The 13,807-nt window shown below is 40.4% G+C and overlaps 1 pseudogene; it reads left to right on the top strand.

The window, feature by feature from the left end:
• Window positions 1-252: 252 nt before the first annotated feature.
• LOC104967339 (heat-stable enterotoxin receptor-like) overlaps window positions 253-13,807 on the top strand; it is a 17,997-nt pseudogene continuing 4,442 nt past the window's right edge.

The raw sequence follows: 13,807 nt of genomic DNA, 5'->3' as shown, positions 1-13,807 counted from the left end.
AGCAAGTGTCTTTCGTAGTAAAAGTGGTTGGATCTCAATCAAAGTTTCTCTTCTTCTGGAGACTGGACAATCAAGACTTCTGCAAAAGAGTTCACGTCTGTTTCTGGAACCATTTCGTCAATGGAGAGGATCTTTTCCGTCGGACTAATGTAAAATCCTACCTTCAACCTACCTTTTTTATCTGAACAGGTTGATATATACTGTTTGTCATGTAGACACGGTGGATAAGACCGTAAAAACTCAAGGAACAAGATGTACAGCTCACACAGTTTACCCTACCTGGGAGTGTTAGTAATGGCGGTGGTCGCCAACAAGATGCTGGAGGAGTGTTTGTCATCAAAGCGTGAGTTCACCATGAATGTTGTGCTTCTGGAGGACGACACTTATGGATGGAGTCGGAAGTTTGTGCAGAGTGCTTTGGAAGCAGCCATCGAAGAGGACAGGCAGGAGAACATTAAACATGGTATGGACCGACCCTAACCCTAACCCTATGAAAGGCTGAATGAATCTTACAGAGAATAATCATTTGATTCAATCTGGAGCAGCCAAAATGATTAAACCTAATAATAAAGAATCAATCATGACTGTCAGAAGGAATTTACATTTTATGAGGAGAGTTATATCGCTGGACATCAGCTTTAAACCTGGAAGTGATAGCAGCCACTAGAAAACCATTCAAACAGAAGTCAAGGTGGATGCTTATGAATGTATTAACTAGTTCCTCTGCATACTGTTGAGTGATAAGGCATCAACTGTTGAGTAAATAATAAAATAACTTAATTTAAAACTAAAATCAGGCACAAATTGTTTTGTTTATTAACTTATTTGTTCATAAAAGATCTCATTTGGATTAATGGTTTACTTTAGATGTCATTTTACTTGTCCTTATTTGCTGGATGAAACTTTTTACAGATAAATAACCTTTTAAATGGACTCATAACCTTATCTGGCTTTTAAATTAAATTTAGAATGGAGTTATTTACATTTCACAAATACTTTAGGACATGTAGTCGATGTAACAAGATGTTTTCTAGAAGATTTGAACATGGGGCCAAGGCAGGGACATTGGTTTTGGGCAACATTTGAGATATTTCAGTATTAGTGCTGATTTGTACTGACTTTGGTCCTGAACACCAAATAATACCTTTTTTGAGTCAGAACTTTGAGAAACCTAAACTTGATTTGTCTCAACTAGTAGCTAGTAACAAGTAGCTGTACAATAACTCAAGAACTAGCTAGATAAAATAGGCAAATGCTAGAAACATTTTGATTTAAATAAAGAACATTTTGATCAAAGAATAAATAGTAACCTGATATTCAATGATAATCAGTGCTTCACATAATTTCAGTACTATGGACACATGATACGCAAAGGTAAGGAGGTTTGGTTTGGTACCCAACCATGTGCATTGAGAATTCCCTCTATAAAAACCTTGAAACCTGACTTTAAAATGTAAACAAAATAAAACAAGTATTTTGAACCTGGCTTTTGAGTCATGAATTATAATTAACACATATTTGATTAGATAATGAGTCGTTTTTTTTGTGTAACCGCGGCCGCGCACACGGCCTAAAGTCTAGCTGTTCTACTGATCAAAGTTGCCCTCTAACTCAACTTGATCAAACAGCAAAAACTCCACAGATTCAATTTAAAGAAACACGATACAGTTGGCAGTCAACAAAAAGGCTTAACACAAGGATTTTCTCCCAAGAGTATTACATTTATTATCAATATCAGACACATTTACAAACAATACTTCAACCAGTAAAAACAACAACAATTTATTATGAATTCGTACTATGCTATTTAAAATGGTATCCAGCGTATAAAAACCGACTAAATAAGCGCAGACAGTTACTGTTGGGAGGGGGAAACAAGCAGGTCAAATCTAAATATTACTCACCGCCACTCACTCACACGTGCCCTGTACAGACACAGCAACTGAAAAGAAAGTGATACATTAAGAAAGGTGCAAAATTAACTAAACACACACACACTTAAGGGGCAGTGAAGTGCATGTGAGGGCCTAACACTGCTGAATCCCAACTCCCAAGGCTGCTGCTCACGTCAGGGGGGCTGGATCCCTCAACAAAAGACACAAAGTACAACAGTACATCAATTCAAATAAGATTCATTGAGATAATAAAAACACTAATACTCTTGGGAGAAAATCCTTGTTTTAGGCCTTTTTGTTGACTGCCAACTGTATCGTGTTTTTTTTAATTGAATCTGTGGAGTTTTTGCTGTTTGATCAATTTGAGTTAGAGGGCAACTTTGATCAGTAGAACAGCTAAACTTTAGGCCTTGTGCGCGGCCGCGGTTACATTCGCTATAACTTATTCTTACTTGGATATTTACTATATAAATTCAAGTTATTATTATTATTATTACTTGGATATTTTTGCGCCTGGCTTGCACATTGAAAGAATACATGTAAACATATAAATAAATCAGCGGTGAAGCTGTCTATCAAATATTTGTTTCTAACTGAAGCTAGCTGTTATCATTTGTGCTTAGCTAGGATAAAAAGTGTCTCAAGGGAATCTCTCCTAAATTTAAGAAACTTCCTTTAAAATATTTGGTTTGTTATTGGCAGTACCCAAGTTGCTGAAATAAGCCATACAATGTGTGAAATTCATACCAGAAATAAGGTCATAGGCTAGTCTTCTTATCATCAAATTATAAATATATTATTTCTCGCTGATGCTGTAAATGCCATTTTAAGAAATTGTTGATTGGGACAAATCAAAGGCGGTATTTGGACCAGTGGCAGCTTGATTCAGGGTAATTTAATCTTGATGGCCGTAAGAGATTAATGAGTTCAATTTGAATATTAATCACTCTTATCTTCTTTCCATTCCCCAAGGTTTAAACTTCACGTTGACAGCAAACTACAACGGGTTTAACACCACTGTGTACAACCGGCAGGGCTGTGGCAGCAGCACCTGTGAGGGGGTGGCGATACTCAAATTACTGCATGTGAGTGGTCAAAAGATGTCAAATTCGACTGTTGAATACCAAGGATGAGATGCATTAAAGGTCCCTTATTATACTGTTTTTCATTCATATATTTTAGGTCTCAGATATATACAGAACATGTCTCTGAAGAGTTTGGCTCCAAATACCAAACAGATCATTGCAGCATTCCATAATCCCCTCTGTTTCAGCCCTGTTTCCAAAGTGCTGATTCTCTGTCTGTTACTTTAGATGAAAATAAGGAGCCCCTCCCCACGCCCCTCTGAGAGAGATTTGGTTACAAAGAACACAATGGTGCTCTAGGAGGAGATTCAGGAGATAAGGTGGGGGGTTACCTTGGTTGGTGATTGGCTAATGGTTACACAAGACAAAACATCGTGATGACATCATAAAGTGGCCAAAATCTGATCAGGTCATTTTCAGACAGGTTTTTATAGAAATGGATCAGGACAAAAAGAGAGAGAATCTTTGTTCCTGAAACTTTCAGAGTCTCTTTACACAGAGGGGACACATGCTGATGTAGAAGAGACATGAAGAAGAGGGGACACATGTTGATGTAGAAGAGACATGAAGAAGAGGGGAAACATGNTACACAAGACAAAACATCGTGATGACATCATAAAGTGGCCAAAATCTGATCAGGTCATTTTCAGACAGGTTTTTATAGAAATGGATCAGGACAAAAAGAGAGAGAATCTTTGTTCCTGAAACTTTCAGAGTCTCTTTACACAGAGGGGACACATGCTGATGTAGAAGAGACATGAAGAAGAGGGGACACATGTTGATGTAGAAGAGACATGAAGAAGAGGGGACACATGTAGATGTAGAAGAGACATGACGAAGAGGGGACACATGTAGATGTAGAAGAGACATGCAGAAGAGGGGACACATGTTGATGTAGAAGAGACATGAAGAAGAGGGGACACATGTTGATGTAGAAGAGACATGACAAAGTGGATTTTGCATAATAGGTGACCTTTAAGAGTATTAGAAGTTGTCTTTTGGTGCATTAATTGAGGCCATTTATTATACGTTTCTGCAGTAAAAACGCTTAAAGGACTCACTGAGAGATTTAAAAATGTTGCAAGGACAATTTGGTACCTGAAAACAAGAAACCAGAACCTCAATCTGTTATTCTGTGTTTTCCTTTTAGCGTTGTCCTCTTCGTCCTTGGAAAATCTCATTGTTAAAAAGTGAGCTACTGTTGATGGTGATAAGATCAAGGGATTAAACTTTGCTGTGTTCATACTGGAGGCTGTGGCTTAGTGCTCGATAACAAGTTCCCTTTTTGTGATACGACAGTTTATCATCTCTAGATTAGTCTCTAGCTGGCACAGTTACGTGACTATTGCTTCATGACATGATTAACTTAAATGCAAAATGATTAATTAGTAATTTAGTCAAACTATTTCAAGGAAGCTTACTTACTGTAAGGCTGCTAGGAAGGTGTGACTCTCTTACTGTAACTGGGGAAGTTTTGTGGTGATATATATTAGTTGAAGAGGCCCTATTATGCTTTTTGAGGGTTTTCCTTTACCTGTAGTGTGTTCTATAGGTTTTTGTGTATGTAAATGGTCTGCAAAGGCTAAAATCCCAAAGTGTCCGTGAAACTCCTCCATTGGACTCCTTTGATTACATCTGTAACATAGTGACATCACTTATAAGGCCTTTTTGATGACAGAATTATGTATCTTTCTGCAGAATATGGGTGAAGTTGGATGCGTCATGCTGGGGCCTTCTTGCACTTATGCCACCTTCCAGTTAGTGGAGTGAGTATGACTCTGTTTCTTTTTGATTATCCACCATCAAAGAACTTTTTTGATGTTTTACTTTTAAACCCCCCTCCTGTTATCCACCTCAGTGATGAGATTGGTTTGAGCCTGAGCATTCCCGTCATCTCAGCTGGGAGCTTCGGCCTCTCCTGTGACTATAAACCCAAACTGACCCGAATTCTGCCTCCGGCTCGCAAGATCGCAGACTTTTTCATCAACTTCCTGAAGGAAACGTTGGATTTTAAGTATCCTTGGGAGCAAGTCTATGTCTACAAGAAACCCATCAACCAATCTGAGGACTGCTTCTGGTGGGACAACACAGTTTATCAGATTGACTTTTGTCGGATCATTCAGCGCTGCAGCATGTGTACATCTTTTTAATTTTGCCTCCTTGCTTTTATCACAGGTATATCAATGCATTGGAAGCTCCCTCTGCCAGGTTTGCCTCACAGACAGCCAGAGAGATGCTGCGTGGAGAGGTAGAACTGAAGAAAGCACTTAACGCTAAGAAAAGACACAGCAACAGTGAGTAATTGTTAAAGTTACACCATAATGCGTGAAGTATTTCCGCCTGAGATTCAACAAAACTTGCAAACCAAATGTCGACCTCAAAGGCAAATGTTAAAAATCCCCTACAGATTAATTGAAGGATGTGTAAATACTTCCCTATGTATGGTTTAGCAAGATTTAACAAGAACATAAACGGTAAAAAACACTTCTAGTTACAAGGATTGCAAAGACAAGTCAGGACATTCATGACATTGAGACATTTAAGGGACATTTTGAGGCAGTGTTCTTATTTGCTACCCCTAAATTCACATGTGTAAAGCTTAAACATACCCTTTCTGTCATAATGAAACTGGTTTATTTATCTCAGTTGTCATCCTATGTGGGAGCCCTGACGACGTTATTTCAATAAAGGGGAAGATGGGCCCGATCGATCCGGACATCATGTTCATTCTCATCGATATTTACAAGTAAGCACATCTACTTCATGAGTATGTTCAGTGTCGGCCCCTCTGTTGTTTCCCCGACTCAGACTGCAAGGAATCTATGTGTGACCCTAGATAACAAACTGTCCTTCACTGCAAACATCGCTGCCACAACCCGCTGCTGCAGATACACGCTTTACAACATCAGGAGGATACGTCCCCAGCTGACCCAGAAATCGACGCAGGTTCCTGTCCAGGCTCTCGTCACCTCACGCCTAGACTACTGCAACTCCCTCCTGGCTGGTCTACCTGCATGTGCCATCCGACCTCTGCAGCTCATCCAGAATGCAGCGGCTCTTCTGGTCTTCAACCTTCCTAAATGTTCCCACACCACGCCGCTCCTCCGCTCCCTTCACTGGCTTCCAGTAACTGCTAGAATCCACTTCAAGACACTGGTACTTGCGTACCATGCTGTGAATGGATCTGGCCCTTCCTACATCCAGGACATGGTTAAACCGTACACCCCAGCACGTGCACTCCGCTCTGCATCAGCCAAATAGCTCGCTGCACCCGCACTGCGAGGGGGACCCAAGTTCCCATCAGCAAAAACACGTGGGTTTGCTATCCTGGCTCCAAAATGGTGGAATGAGCTCCCCATTGAAATCAGGACAGCAGAAAGCTTACACATCTTCCGGCACAGACTGAAAACTCATCTCTTTAGACTCCACTTCGAGCGATAGAATTATTAACAAAGCACTTATATACTAATAAAGGACTGGCTTATCTAAAGCTAGTTGAGTAGCACTTGAAATGTTTTGGCTCTATGAAACCTGATGTACTATGATTCTGTTTTCTTCAAGTTTGTATCTTGTTGGTCGAATGCACTTATTGTAAGTCGCTTTGGATAAAGGCGTCAGCTAAATGCCATGTAATGTAATGTAATGTAATGTAATGTCACTCACTCACACACACACACACACACACACACACACACACACACACACACACACACACACACACACACACACACACACACACACACACAAAATGATGTAGAGGTAGTGTGCAAGTGTGTTTTTATTTTAAATTATTCCAATTTATTTTAGAGAACAACAAGATCTTGATCAAGTTGTTTTTTAAATAAACTTAAGAAAACCCTTAAATTGACTAGATTTTCCAAGGCTTATATTAAAGGCTTTCTCAATTCCAGTGTGTATCTGTTTGATTGAGTCATTTCTCAAATAGGTTTTCTCCTGCAAGGTTGATAACATCATTAGCCCGCGTTCACACCGCAGTACTTTTCCCACTTTTATTCCGAAGAGCCGGAACAAAAATTAGTTAATCAGAACCTTTTTACCCCCTTTTCCGTCCCTGCTAGAGAGCAGGTACTTTCGTGGGAGAAAAAGGTTCCTATGTCTGATTGGCTGGGCGGATTGCAAACCATGCCCCGTCAAACTCCCAAAAAGTTTTGTGAAGCCGCCATTTTATTATCCTCGCATTAGCATAATTACCATTAGCCCAGCGCATAAACGCAGAGAGACTAACTTATGGCAACACAAAAGAAAACAGGGAGCGGTGGAGATGAGGAGGTGTCGGCGTTCTGGCGATTTACTCGGAAGTCCCTAACTCCGGGGACTTCCGGCCGGGGACTTCGGGTGGCAGTATACGCCGTGAAGTTGTTTGCGGCCTGCCAGTACATCCAAAGCAGAAGAAGAAGAAGTGACGTCAGCGGCTTCATTTGCCTAATCCTCCCCCAGGGACTTATTCCGAGTTCATGAGAACTAAAGAGTTCTCATGAACTAAGTTCTCATGAACCTTTGTGGGAAAAGTACTGTGGTGTGAATGCGCCTATTGAGGTCTCTTAGATATAAGTTAGAAATATAGTGTAATTTCACTGTCATCAATGTATTCATGATATGACTGTTTTTGGTCATAACACGTTGTGTGTTCTTCCAGGTTTGGATATGCAGGATGTGATTGTGATCGTTCTGAGTCTCAGTGTTGTCGCGGTAACGGCCATCGCTCTCATCTTCTATAGGTAAACAGCCAACACGCTTGACAGCTGTTTTACACATGTTGTATCAATAAAGTTGAATTTGACAAGACAAATCATCAGTTAGCTGCATTAAGTACAAGATAGATTAGTTCTTAATAAAATGTTTTTCGAATCAGTGACATAAAGTTATTGACGGTGGAGCAACAAAGGCCAGTTTTAATTGATTTCATTGAGCTGAAACACCAACATAATCAGCGCTTTCTTCATGTTTGCATTTGTGTGTCCTCTTTACCCCCGTCCTCATTCTGTTTGTATGTACTATTTGTTTTTTAATGTTAGACAGAACAGGAAAGTGCGTCTTTTGCAAAAGAAGTGGTCTCACATAAACCCGCTTCTGATTGGTCCACTGGATGAAAAGGAGGTGTCTCTGAAGGTAAACATCAATCAGCTGTTTCCTACTTCCAGTAAGAGAAGTACATCATGTTTGTGATCAACAGTTTTGTAAACATTTGGAGTTATTTTTCTGATTTTTTACCCCTACCTTGTGGTAAAATTATATTTTCATCCTCCTGGCCTCAGCAGAAAGGGGGGTCCTCACAACGTAGTTTGGGTTGATGGTCCTCACAATTGTAGCAAAACATGTATGTGTGTGTGCATGAATGTAACAGATCGATGAAGATAAGAGGAAAGACAGCACGTTCTTCAACCATCGTGGCCGCTATGACAAGAAGGTACGGTCAAAAGCCATTTTGATTTGTAAAAACAAAGAAACAATTAAGTATTTTCACTCAGTGTTAATGTATGTCTTATTCCTCTATATTTTTTAGCCTGTTATCCTGAAAGAGATGAAACAAACAGACGGAGACTTCACAGAGGACCAAAGGATTGAGCTAAACACTGTAAGAGACCAATTTATTATACCTCTTTTTAATCAAACTAAACACTTTTTGGTCCACCCACCTGCACCTTTTTCTCCACTTGTCGCTCAACATAATATATTGATCTTTGTCCTAATGATAAATCAGAAGAATGTGAATGAGGGAGCATTTGTATTATTGTAAATGATGCATGACTGCCATTTTAGCTGCCTATAACCCCTTAATTTTCTCCTCACTTCCATATCTTCATGTTTCAGCTGCTACGGATAGATTACTACAACCTGACCAAGTTCTACGGCACGGTGAAGTTTGAGTACGGCGTTTTTGGAGTGTTTGAGCTCTGTCAGAGGGGCTCACTCAGGGTAAGAGCAGACCATCACTAACACTTACTTCCCCTGCATATCATATCCTGATAGAATAATAATAAAGCTTTTTTTGTACAGCACTTTTCATTTACAGGATGCAGCTAAAAGGGATTCAACAATAAGGCATAAAGAATTATACAAACCAAAAATAGGACATTAGATTCACGTCAAACGCTAAAACACAAGTAAAATAATTTTTCTGGAGATCCACACATTTGATATAGTTTAACTATGCGCCTACTTTAATTAAATATCTTGAATATGATTCCAAATAGTTGTATCAGGTTGTATACCTTAGTTTGAGCTCTATAGCTACATGTTATCAGCAGCAAAATCCACAAAAGAGTCAAAGAATTCAGGATCCATGTGTCAAAAGATAACTATTACATATATTTATAAAAATACACATGACTTATATGTAGATATATAAGCCTGGTGGATTTAGAGGTGTATTTTGTTTTGTCTTGTTGTCAAAGTAGCTGTTATTGTATCTTCTTCCTTTTTATTATCTCTCTGTCATTGAACTTCCTCTTTTATTACCTTTTTAAATCTTTTTGACCTCCTTTGTGAATGGTGGTGCACTGCTTTCGATCGTATACTCCTGTGCAATGTTGATCTGACTTTTCTCAACTTTAAATCACTACAGTAGGCTACATGTAGTTTATGACTTTACTGTTCACTTGATAAGTCATGGAGACACAGTTTAAGGAGCACTTAAAGGATGTTAAATGCACATAATGAGATAAAAAATGAACTTCTTTATCTCTTTTTTTCTGCCGCAGTACATTCTGAATGACAGGATCTCCTACCCAGATGAAACCTTCATGGACATGGAGTTTAAGATATCAGTCATGTATGACATAGCAAAGGTATTGCCTGTTTTTTTTGTTTTGTAATTCACTAAACTGGATCTAAAAGGGAAAAAATACGAGTTCCGCAGAATTTTCTGTCAGACGAAACACACTTTTATCTAATTTTATTCTGCAATATCTTCCAAGTGGCCTGATTTATTGAGTTTAATGTGTTAGGATAAAAATATGTGTACTTTTACTTAACCTTCATGCATTTCAAGGAGAGTTAAGTGATACAACAAGTGGTGGCATATAATGAACTACTCAAGTTCTGTACAATTTTAAGATACTTGTACTTTTAGTAGGCCTGTGTATCTTTTGTATTCTCCTTATAAGAGTTATTTGTTTCTTATTAGAGGTTAACAGTTATATAATGTAATAAATAATAAATGCAAAGAAACTGTAGTTTTTGTCTATGATATAACAGTAAATACAACTTTATAAGCTATCAAACATGTTTTGCGGCTCCAGACAAAACAAATTGTTGGAAAAGGGGGCAAAATGGCTGTTTTGGTCCAAAAGGTTGCAGACCCCTGGGTTAAGACATCAAGCAGCAGTATATGAAGTAATTCAAATAAGCTCCACTTTTACTTGCTGTTATAAACACATTGATGCATTAATAATCATAATTCAGAATTGTAATATATATGGTTTAATGCACTAGGCGTTCTTTGAAGTCAATACTTTTAGACTTTTCGATTTTTGAATGCAGGTCTTTTACTTGGTAAACAGAACTTAGACACTTCAGTATTACTACTTTCACTTAAGTAAGAGCTCTGAGTACTGATTCTATCACTAGATACAAGACATGCCAACTCTGTGTAACCATCTTGGTCTGTTCTCTCTTCTACTTGCTTTATATCTTCTTTAGGGCATGTCATATCTCCACTCCAGTAACATCGAGGTCCACGGTCGCCTCAAGTCCACCAACTGTGTGGTCGACAACCGCATGGTGGTGAAGATCACTGACTTTGGCTGTCACACCATCCTGAGTCCAGGCAGAGGTGAGAAACGGTTTCATCCTCATTGAGGTCGACTATATAGGTCACCTATTATTCAAAATCCACTTTTTCCTGTCTTTTATACATAACCATGTGTCCCCTCTGTGTAAAGAGATTCTGAAAGTTTCAGGAAAAAGATTCACTCAATTTTTGTCCTGATCCATTTATATAAAAACCTGTCTGAAAACGAGCTGATCAGATTTTGGCCACTTTATGATGTCATAATGGCAGACATAAACCTCTGTTTGAAAGGATCACGTTAGGGTAGTGGGGAGTGTGGCTGTGTGTGTGTATACCATATGTCCCAATCGAGATTGTCTGATAACTCTGTCGGGAACCTTTATGGGTATGTTCTGGTGGAGTGGTGTGTTAAGACGTTGAATTCTTGTAGCAGTATTAATGGTCACCGGATTATAGAGTACGGTACGGAGCACCTTATATAGTACCTGTGATCCGTCAATGTAATACAAAGTAGTTATCGTGGAGTTAAGTGGAGCATGTCAATACGTCTATTCAAGTGTTTATAATGTGTCATGTTGTGTTCTACAATATTAAGGTTATCAATGTGCGGTAATAACTTCGAGAACAAATATTCACGCAGAAGGAGAAGGAAATTTTGTGTAGTCAAATTCTCGGGGTGCCATCAGCGCGCGTCGGAATATGGTTCTGATCCGTCAACTCATATAGGACCCCGCTGTACTGCATTAACTTCATTTATCGCAGAGAGTCGCAGAGTCCGGGACACAGCGGCAGGAGGACGCGACAGCTAGGTTCGCTTTTGGCTAGTCTGTATAATAGGTAGGATGGAAATAGAGACTCGGCGTTGTGCGATTTATGTAGTTAACTTGCTGGGCGAGACGTCAGCCCACGGACCAGACTGGTTGCCGCGATAATCAGTTCGAAAAGACCAGGAACTTGACGCGAGAGTACGCTGCTTTAGAAACTTGACTCGCCCAGGTGAGAATCAGCCACTAGAGTTACTGACGACAGCTACCCGGGTATAAGATAGGGTGTGCGTACAGGTCGCGCTAGTTGCTTCGGGAAGAGGATCTACGGCGGAGCGGGCGCAACAGTCCTTGGACAGGTAGGGAAGTATATGAACTTGCGCTTCAAGGCGCGGCGTAGTAGAAGGACACTAAGAACGTGCGAGGTGAGGGAAAACAGGAATGGGCAAGGGAATATGGAGTTGCGTGTGTACTACACAGAAACACACAGCGAAGACGTAGGGCTGAGGTGGTACGCAGGGAGCGGCTCGTCAGAAAGCGAAGGCCACTGGTAACCGCACACGAGTAGTGAATTCGTGTGGTAGAGTCACAGAAGAAACATGTTGGCCGTTTATACTCCAGGAAGCTGGATAGTTGGCACGCAAACCAAGCGAGACTTCCGCCCAGAGTGACGGCAAACGCACACATTGACGCTGGGAAGGGGGACCCAAGAAAGTTGAGAATGTGATCAGTGGTACGATGTTGGTGAACGATCAAAGTCGTTAAGGAAGGTCAACAAGTAAACAGAGTAGGGACGCCAATTTGAAGGTTGAAGCAGTCGAATTCTGAAACCTTAATGTCCGATGTTCTGCTATCTGTATTAAGCTTAGTAAAATCATACGAACGGTGTACTAAATTTCGAAGGTCTTGTGACGAATTTTGTAGGTCCGCGATCAGGAAAAATGTATAGTGGTATATTGTCGATACGGAATCAGCGCGCTGAGGACTAGCACACGTCTATGTATAGTGGTGTGCAGCGTCGACCCTGTAAAGCGTCGCGCTCTCTCGGAAGCAATAACTACCTCCAGACAAGACGCATGTCACATAGCTCTCACATCAGCTTATTCTGAGAAAGAAGCGGAACATGGGCGAAAGACCTCGCTACATCAGTACAGCCACTCTACAGTCGGTCCACGAAAGAAAGATAACCTAATTATAGGCCTCCAAGAAGGGCGGTATTATCGTTCGCAAGCGAAGAATTATACAATCTCAGGGTAAAGTGTGCGCCCGTCCCGTGTTGACATGTGGGTAGTTGTAGGTGTGTATCTGTCCTGTTATGTGTTGTCAGCAGGTTGTGTCTTTGATACTACAGTATTACGATGTTGTTTGCGCAGCTCTGGGTATAGTTAAAGGACGCTCGAGCATGTTGCGTAGAAAGGCGACGCTCTGTGTGTAAGAGGTCCACGAGTAAGAACAATACACAACAATCAAGGTGCTAAATGATAACTTTACTTAGACGGTGAAACCATAGAGCGCGCGCTCTCCCTCGCGTATAAACCAGAGTAGAGGCACAGCTTGCTCGCGTCAGATCTAGGTCCCAGTTGGACAGAACAAGGAGTACAACTAGGGGTCACATGTATGCGTACTGGCTGTATGCGCACGAGAAGAAGACGTATCCGAATCAGTTATCGTCGTCTAGAAGATTTGCGCTCGATGGGAATGTCGTTAGCATACAACGCGCTGATGATGTGCCACCTACCTATGTGGTTCTTGGTTTGTTGTAATAATTAGAAAAGAAGGCGCTTCGCTGAGGGACCTCGGCGTATTGGACAATCAATGACCGAGGCTTGTACGTTAATTAGCTGCCTGACGGTACACAACCTTTTCTGTTTGTCGAGTAATATAAATTGGACTGACGTTTATGGACACCTTATGTACTAAAACTACGTGTGGTTCAGAATCTAATAAATAGCATGTTTTGTAGTACTATTTGTGTCTTGAAGATTCGGATAACCGTAGGGTGTTTTATTCTATTTAAGTACTGAATTAGACTAGATAATAATGGTCGAGTTAGTTATATTTAACTATCAAGAGTCAATACTAGTTTTGTACAGAGACTTAACAAAAACCGGACGTGTTTAATGGGGGGTTTGTCTAGGTAGGCGTAAACGTCGTAGAGTGGTAATTAGGGGAGACTAAGGGAGTCCTCCGGGGACAAAGTTTTCGACCGCGACTAAGAGTCAGACAATGAGCGACTTTTATCTCCTCGGTTTGGGGGCGTTGACGGGGAAGAAAGGCTCTCTATAACCTAATTTTTCTGTGTTACCACGA

This window comes from Notothenia coriiceps, unplaced genomic scaffold (assembly GCF_000735185.1).
Source record: "Notothenia coriiceps isolate Sejong01 unplaced genomic scaffold, NC01 NC01_scaffold00037250, whole genome shotgun sequence".
Lineage (NCBI taxonomy): Eukaryota > Metazoa > Chordata > Actinopteri > Perciformes > Nototheniidae > Notothenia > Notothenia coriiceps.
Note: the sequence above shows the minus strand (reverse complement) of the source record. Positions and strands in the feature narration are given on the sequence as shown.